Genomic DNA, 9,108 nt, shown 5'->3' with positions numbered 1-9,108 from the left:
ATTGGTGACATAAGATGAAGTGATGAATGTCCCACCAAGGCTTATTATTCATTCGCAGATTTCCCTTCAGTTACAGTCTTATCTATCACCCTATACAGCACATATTTACATAACCTTCATGTAACCTTCGCTGCATCATGTTTCGAACTGAATACTCCGGAAAAAGAAAGTCACCTACATTCCATGCTTTTTAAGCAGCATTAAACATAAATTACAAGGGTCATCCTCGACAGACGTCTCCCAAAAAGGTATAAACATTCTACTACGTCTGCAGACACAGAATATCCGCATAAAGATGAATATGCCACTGTTTGTTTGGAAGTGCTGGTTATCAAATAGAATAAAATAGAATAACATAAAACTAAATAAGACGGACGCAGTGGCCCCGTGGAAAAGACGCCGGTGTAACACGAAATGTTTACTCCACGAAAAATTTACTCCAGAGTAAAATTTTCGTACAAAATTCTTACTCCGAGTACACCTTCCGTACGAGAAAAGAACTCCCTAAGTAATTTTCTCGTGTAATGGGGGAGTACTTTTTTTTGTAAAGGGAGTAGCATTTTCGTACGACATTTTTACTCCGGAGTAAAAATCTCGTGGGAGCAATTTTCTCGTGTTACACTGGCCTCCCAAGAGGAGGGTCGTGGGTCCGAATCCCGGCCGCGCCTGGTGGGTTGCTGGTGGCGATTTTTCCGATCTCAAAGGTCAACTAATAAGCAGACCTGCTAGTGTCTTATCCCCTTCGTGTGTACACGCAAGCACAAGACCAAGTGTGCACAGAAAAGACCATGTAATCCATGCCAGACTTCGGCGTGTTATAGAAACACGAACATTCCCAGCATGCTTCCCCCGAAAGCGGCGTATGTATGCCTACATGGCGGGGTAAAAACTGCCATACACGTAAAAACCCACCCGAGCAAAAAAACCGGTATCGTATAATACTCTCTAGTCCTTAAAAGGCTAAGTACCTGTGGGATATGAAACACCATTTTATCGATCGTGCAACAAACACGAACGTATGTGTGGATTTTCAGCCCATTAACGCAGAAGAAGAAGAAGAAGAAGAAGAAGAAGAAGAAGAAGAAGAAGAAGAAGAAGAAGAAGAAGAAGAAGAAGAAGAAGAACAAGAACAAGAAGAAGAAGAAGAAGAAGAAGAAGAAGAAGAAGAAGAAGAAGAAGAACAAGAAGAAGAAGAAGAAGAAGAAGAAGAAGAAGAAGAAGAAGAAGAAGAAAAAATAAAATAAAATAAGATTAAAAAAACAACACACACAAAAAACACACAAAAACACAACATAATAATCTAAAACACAATACCAGAAAAAAAGAACAAAAACATGAACAAATCAATAAACTGTTTCAAGCCTCACCCGGCTGAGCAGCTACATGCACAAAAAGGCAGGACAGGACCAGGACAGCGATCATCACAAGCTTCATCATCTTCAACTGAAAGTCAAAGCAATCCTTTTTTATAGCTGGTGTAAGTAAAACAACGTTTTCTTCGAAGTCTGAAGCACGAACGGTTTCATTTAATGCTATTTAATGCTATTGCAAGTGTGTTCCATAAGGTTAGAACTGGGTTTTTTCATTAGAAGAATCGTTTTGTAAACCCTTTGAGACAAACTGGGGCTTTAATCAGGCTAAAAGGTCGATCTTCAACGCGCTTGCTTGTTTGGAGGAGCCGCCTTGCTGTGAAGATGTCAGTAAGTGTGTTCATGACCAAAACAGGAAGGAGTGTGCTTTGAAGCCTGACATTATGTCTGTCATTGTCGAGGGACACATTAATTAATGACATTACATTGTGTCATATTGTCCTTTTATGAAGAAAACCAGGTTGTCTAAAATCACACTGGTGAAGACAGTCATTCATTAAGCTGACACATTAAACACGTACATGTTAATTTACTGTGCCACAGATTAATGTACGGTTAAACATACAGATACCAAGTGTGTTATGTAGTGCTATTTTTTTTATTGATTAAAAGGGCACGCTTAATAGTCCTTACGGCAGGGCAATAACCCCTTGAAAAATACCTCGGAAAATGTTTTAATGGTTTTGGGTAGTTTAACTTCTGAAGTTTACAAATCCGCAGGATGACATCTTTAAATCCTTGGGCAAATTGAGACAAAATTAATTATAGAAAAATTAGCAAATGTTGATTTTTTTGTTTAGACACAAAAGGCATTCCATAGAAAAAAGGGCTAGAATGGCGTCATAACTTCATGACGTCGGGAAAACGTAATGAGTAATATGACGACACGTACAGTATGGCCTGTAGTGTTGTCCGTGTCCGTACTTGAGCTCCTCTTCCAAGACAAAAAACAAAGGCATTTGACGTGTTTCATTCTGCTAAATGGAAACAATTTGCACATGAGTGTGTATGGAATTACATCCAGGCTGAGAAGATGTGAAACCTGTGTTATTCGTGGACTTGTGATTAGTGCGTATGGTGTTCCAAAGCACAGGTTTCACTGTCGAAGATAAAACTTGTAAATTGATCTTACAAAATGGCGGGCGATGATCAAAGAACATCGTGAGAGACTAGTTTTCTCCGATTTGATTGTTTACCAGACGATAGAGCTATTTTAGATGGAAGCGTATGCCATCTGGTGACAGCTGTTCATTAACCAGTGTGTTCGTATGAGTGCTTAATTTCTCTGCAGAAGATCCATGCGTGAAAATCGGTGAAGTCTTTCAGCAAATGTCGCAGTTTGTAAGCGAGTGCTACAGGTGCAAAATCTCAAACAACATATCACGTGAGAGATATGAAACCTGGCTAGCTAGAACCTCCAAGCACCAGTCCACATAAATCAAAAACTACCGCCCACATCAGCCCATTGCTGAACGTCCATCTGAAAAGGGCTGTATTGCAATTCTACGGGGATCTTCCAAATCTTGATCCGGTTGACTCTGGGTGGTTGTAGGATGGGCAGAAAACCGCCTGGAGTAGAACCTACACCAACTGAAGTCATGCTAATTTTGAAGTGTGGCTGTGAAGAAATTTACCATGTGCAACAGCATGCTGTGGTTGCGCAGTCGGTCAATGTGCGTGTGCCATCTTAATATATGTCGATGTCTACTCCTTGGAAATTGCACAAATCCGCACTGGTCATCCGTCGTAGTCATCCGCACTGGGTATGTGCAACAGTCACCTTCACCGGTCACCAGCACTGGTCATCTGGATCGGTCATCCACACTGGTCATCATTTGCAGTCATCCGCACTGGTCATCCTTTTGTGATCATCCGCATCGGTCATCCGCACTATTCATCCTTCATGATCATCTGCACTGGTCATCTGCACTCGTCATCCGCACTGGTCATGTTTCATGATCATCTGCACTGGACATCCGCACCGGTAATCCGGTAATTCTATCTGGCTCTCCCAACTACATCATCGAAAAGCTTCAGCGTGTTCAGAATCATGCTGCCCGCCTCATCTTTCGTTCTTCCAAGCATGACCACATCACCCCTCTTCTTCAAACCCTACACTGGCTGCCTGTTCAACAGAGGATTCAGTTCAAGATCTCCACACTCTGCTTCAGAAACTTTGATCTATCGTCCCCTAGCTATCTTTCTGACCTTCTTGATGTCTACTCCCCCTCTCGCTCCCTAAGATCCTCCGCAGACACCCGCCTTTTTAGGATACCATCAGCACGCACCAAAACATATGGCCAGCGCACCTTCTCCTACCAGGCCCCATCCATCTGGAACCAACTCCCGCATTCACTCAGGCACTCCACATCTATGCAATCATTCAAAACCTCACTCAAAACACACCTCTTCCCTCACTAGTCCGTTAATGACCACACATCACCCTCTCCTGCTGGTCCTTGATCTGTCTCTTTCTTTCTCCTTCTTCTTCCCTTTCCAGCTCTATTCTTCTTCTCTCAACAAACTTTATGTATCCAATACTTTATTTATTTATTTACGACTGTTTTTCCGTCTAGAATGCATGTGCCTGTAGTTGGTATGAGTGAGTGCGTCGCGTTCTCGCTGTGCGCCTGTCTGTGAGTGTATGAGTCCTTGTCGATTTGTGTTTCGTATAATGTTCACTATGTATTTTATATTTTGTAAGCGCCTAGGGCTATATTTAGATTAGGCGCACAAATGTTCATAATAATAATAATAATAATAATAATAATAATAATAATAATAATAATCCGCACTGGTCATCTGCACTGGTCATCATTCATGGTCATCTGCACAGGTCATCCACACTGGTCATCCGCACTGGCAATTCTCACCGGTCACCCGTACTGGTAATCTACATGACATCCTGCGTAATCATCGGGCGTGGTCATTTATTGGTCATCAGGCATAGTCATCCGCTACCATTTCGGCAATTGAAAAAAGGATCGATGGTGGCTGCCCTCAAACTGGAAACTCACTGCATGACCATGGCATCTTGTGTGGTAAACCAGCGTGGTCATCCCGCCTGGTCATCTGGAGTGGTAAACTACACATCATCCTGTGTGGTCATCCGCGAGGTAAAGTGCATACTAACCAGTATCCCTGGTTCGTCGCCATGACCTTTACGTTATGAGATAGAGGTCTTTTGTATATGAGACATGGTACATCAGGTTTAGCCTCTTGACATGACGCCTAATACACCTCCTCGGGGCGTCACTAACGGACACAACACTGTGTATATGGTGTCAATCGCTTGGCGCTGTGACACCCTACAAGGCCTTTCGTCTGATGTATACATTCCTCACCTGACTAGACCGTTTTTTTTAAAAGAGCACAAGATAACTTTAAGTTATTCTGGGTATTACAGCCACTTTTCCAGGATTAAGTTGTTATCTGCTTGCTCACCGACCAAGTCACTCATTGATTCTGGAACCCACCAGGATGGTAGGGTCATTTCAACGACGAGCGCTTCATAAGCTGTCTCCACCTCTGGCGGCTGTGAGCAATTTTTGGGAAATTGCAAAACATTTCCCAATCCACTCTGTAATGATATCTGTCCCTCTGTTCATTTGTCTTCTCTATCTTCTCTTTCCGCGCACCATACCCTGTAAGATGGTCTTGGAGAGCCCGCCTGTTCTTGTTACATTGCCATACAATCTCAGCTTCGTCTTCTTGACAGTGATCTTTGTAGTGATGCACGTGCTAAGTGATGGTTTTGCAGACATTAAAATATATGACCTTGAAATTGTTTGACCTTGAAAACGTGTGACCTTCAGTGTTGGTGAACGTTTTTATTCATGGCAAGTTTTAAGAAGACATTTCGTCATTTTATCTTCAAAAATAGTATAATCCTTTATCATTTGAATGAACATTTGACATTCATATGACCTTGAAATGCGATGAAGGTCAAGCAAAGTGCAACAGTAATCAAAGCCCACAACACATATAAGCTTAAACCATTAGCTGTAACTGAAAAAATATAATGCTAAAACTAACTATATCATCCTGCTCCGTTAACCAGTTTTAACGGTCCCTCAACAGACCAGCCATTCGGGTTATAGTGTCTGCTAATCATGTAACTGTTGTTATGCATATTAACTCCCGTTTTATCTCTCGGAAAACATAAATAAATACAGTTCTGCTAGTTTATAGCATGCAGTTTCGACTATTTTGCAGTCTGGAATCCATCTTGTCCGCCATCTTGAATACATCAAAATGCCCAAGGATGACAGAGTGTCATCCGTCGGATCTGTAATCTACAGACATCACAGAGTTCAAAACAGTCAAAACATTCTCCGAGGTATTTTTTGAGGGGTTAAGGTCAAAATCGGGAAATGACGACCTGACTATAAGCGTCTTCCAAAACGTAAAACAAAAACGAGAAAAAAAAAAAGAAAAAAAAACAACACGTACATCGTTCGTCCAGTGCGGTATAACATACCAGCATGGTGGTATACTTTGGATTAATACGACGTTTTCACAACTAGTAAGTGTTTCTTCTGAACACAATCTTTGACAAGGCGAAGAATTGCTTCTTGTGTGAGTGAGTAGTTAATTAGGATTATCCTACATACGTGAGAGAGACACTCGTGAGATAATAATCGTTCAAATCACACGTGTGTATATCATGTAAATGAGGTCATGTCAAGCAAGTCTGGCAGGGACCTGTTTTTCCACTGCTTATGATGCCAAAGTCACCGAGACAAACGTCATTATAGAAATAAAAATTGTGCTCGCTAATTACCCTTTAGGCGATCCACTGTTGTTTCCTTAGACATTTCATGGAGTTGTTGCTGGGATGACTCATACGCTCTGCATATGTCTACTGCTTTTTTAAAAGTCGCAAAAGGGACAGCATCCGAAAACACAGTGGAAGCGTCCAAGCCGAAATCTCGGAGAAAGGTCACAAAAGTGCACCAGATGCGGTCGAGATCAGCATGGCAGAGAGTCCTGTCCTGCCGCGAAAGCCGAATGCAGAAAATGCCTGAAGAAAGGACATTATGCAGTTTGTTGTTTCAGCAAGCCCATCAGCCAAGCTTCTGTGAAGGAAGTGAAAGATGAAGCATATCTGGGAGCAGTGTCAAATGCAGGAACTGACGCCTGGCATGTGGACGTTCAGCTAGAGCAGTCAAACATTCAGTTTAAGTTGGACACTGGAGCAGACGTAACAGTGATGCCAGCAGTGATGGTACCCAAAAACAAATACCCGCTTGAGAGGCCTTCGAAAAGACTCTTTGGCCCAGGTAAAATTCCACTAAAAGTGCTGGGACAGTTCACGTCAAAAATGAAAGTCAAGAACGCCATGAGCATTCAAGACATCTACGTGGTTGAAGACCTAGAAGAACCTCTGTTAGGGAGACCAGCAATTCAGGCGCTAGGACTCGTGAAGCGTGTGGAAACGGTGAAAGAAGGCGACAAGGAACGCATTCAGAAGACTTTCCCCAGGCTGTTCTCTGGACTTGGGAAAATGAAAGAGACTTATACGATTCGCCTGAAGGACAGTGCAGTGCCGTATGCAGTGACAGCACCGAGACGTGTTCCACTCCCTTTTCAACAGAAGGTAGAGGAGGAGCTTAGGCGACTGCAAGATCAGGAAGTGATTCGACCAGTCAACACTCCAACTGACTGGTGTGCCCCCATCGTTGTGGTGCCGAAAGCACATAATGATGCAGTGAGGATCTGTGTAGACCTTACCAGACTGAACGAGAGTGTCAAGAGAGAAAACTATCCTCTTCCGTCTACAGATCAACTCCTCGCACAGTTAGAGGAGGCAACAGTATTCACTAAACTGGACTGCAACAGCGGTTTCTATCAAGTTCCACTGGAGAAAAGCTCACAAGAGTTGACGACCTTCATTACACCAATCGGACGTTTTTGTTTTCAACGTCTACCCTTCGGAATCTCGTCAGGGAGCGAGGTTTTTCATCGCATCATGTCGCAGCTGTTGTCAGACATTCCAGGGGTCATATGCGACATAGATGATGTGTTGGTGTACGGACGCAACCAAGTCGAGCATGACCAACGTCTGAAGCAAGTACTTGAAAAGCTTCAAGATGCTGGTGTCACACTGAATGACAAGTGTGCTTTCGGCCAAACAAGCATCAAGTTCCTCGGACACGTGATCTCCAAGGATGGTGTGCAGATGGATCCGGACAAGGTGGAGGCTATCAGGAACATGCCTCGACCTAAGAGCGTCCCTGAACTACGACGTGTTTTGGGACTGGTGAACTTCGTCCGAAAGTTCTCCCCTAACCTGGCAGAAGAGACCAGACCTCTACGTGATTTGCTGAAAAAGGAAATTCAGTGGACATGGGGAGACGCACAGGAGAGAGCGTTTCAAAGACTGAAAGAACAGCTGACCTCACCACCAGTGCTGGCTCACTACAGCACATCCTTGCCTACCAAAGTGTCAGCTGATGCTTCGTCGTACGGGCTGGGAGCTGTCCTTCTCCAGGAAAGAGACGGTGAATGGCAACCCGTATTCTTTGCTTCAAGATCTATGACGTCCACCGAGCAGCGGTATGCCCAGGTGGAAAAGGAGGCATTAGCGTCTACGTGGGCCTGCGAGAAGTTCGCTGACTTCTTGATTGGTCTTCCCTCATTCACCATAGAGACAGACCACAGGCCGCTTCTGGCACTCCTCAAGTCAAAACAGCTAGACGAGCTTTCGCCACGGATTCAACGGTTCCGTATGAGGCTGATGCGGTACCGGTATGACGTGATCTACACAGCTGGTAAGGATCTGACAACTGCTGACGCCTTATCGCGTGCTCCAGTCGGATCTCCACAGACGTCAGACTTACAGCTTGACAGTGATGTTGCAGCATACGTCAAGTCAGTGGTGGAAGGATTTCCAGCGTCAAAGCAGCGCATGGATGAAATCAGGGCCAAACAGCAGAAAGATATAATTTGCTGCAAAGTGAAAGACTACTGCAACAAAGGATGGCCTGATGTTAACAAGGTTGAACCAGACCTTAAGCCTTTTCACACAATGAGAGATGACCTGACGGTACAACAAGGACTGTTGTTGTTCAGGGACCGTCTTGTCATTCCAGAAGTGATGAGGCAGGACATTCTCAGCAAAATCCACGGAGGTCACCAGGGCATCGTAAAGTGCAGAGCGCTGGCAAGATCTTCAGTGTGGTGGCCAGGACTTTCCACAGACATAAAAGTCATGATAGAAGAATGTGCAACTTGCGTGAAGGAGCGCAAACCACCACCAGAACCATTGCAACCTACACCAGTGCCAGATTATCCATGGCAGAAAGTGGGTGTCGACTTGATGGACTGGCGTGGAAACGACTACCTTGTGGTGGTGGACTATTTCTCGAGGTACATAGAAATGGCACTACTACGTTCGACCACCAGTGAAACTGTCATCCAACACCTGAAGAGCATCATGTCCAGGCATGGAATCCCGGAAGTCATGATGACGGACAATGGCCCTCAGTTTGACGCTGACAAGTTCTCAAGGTTTGCTGAAGAATATGGCTTCATCCATGAAACCAGTAGTCCACGGTATCCGCAAGCCAACGGAGAAGCTGAACGAGCAGTGCAGACCCTCAAGCTGAAGATCCGTACGTGGCCATGTTAAACTACAGAGCGACGCCTCTGCAGTGCGGTTTCAGTCCAGCGGAAAGACTTATGGGACGTCGTTTGAGAACCAAGGTACCTGCCGTTCCCAATCTGCTTATTCCAG

General features: G+C 44.2%; 1 long non-coding RNA gene across 4 annotated transcripts in view; it reads right to left on the bottom strand.

The window, feature by feature from the left end:
• Positions 1-9,108, bottom strand: part of LOC138968443 (uncharacterized) — a 35,099-nt gene that overhangs the window by 6,876 nt on the left and 19,115 nt on the right. For all 4 annotated transcript variants that reach the window (XR_011456190.1, XR_011456191.1, XR_011456192.1 and 1 more), the window contains exon 2: positions 1,368-1,443. This is a non-coding gene — a long non-coding RNA (uncharacterized lncRNA). The remainder of the gene's footprint in view (positions 1-1,367; positions 1,444-9,108) is intronic.

The sequence above is a fragment of the Littorina saxatilis genome, linkage group LG6 (assembly GCF_037325665.1).
Source record: "Littorina saxatilis isolate snail1 linkage group LG6, US_GU_Lsax_2.0, whole genome shotgun sequence".
NCBI classification, from domain to species: Eukaryota; Metazoa; Mollusca; class Gastropoda; order Littorinimorpha; family Littorinidae; genus Littorina; species Littorina saxatilis.
Note: the sequence above shows the minus strand (reverse complement) of the source record. Positions and strands in the feature narration are given on the sequence as shown.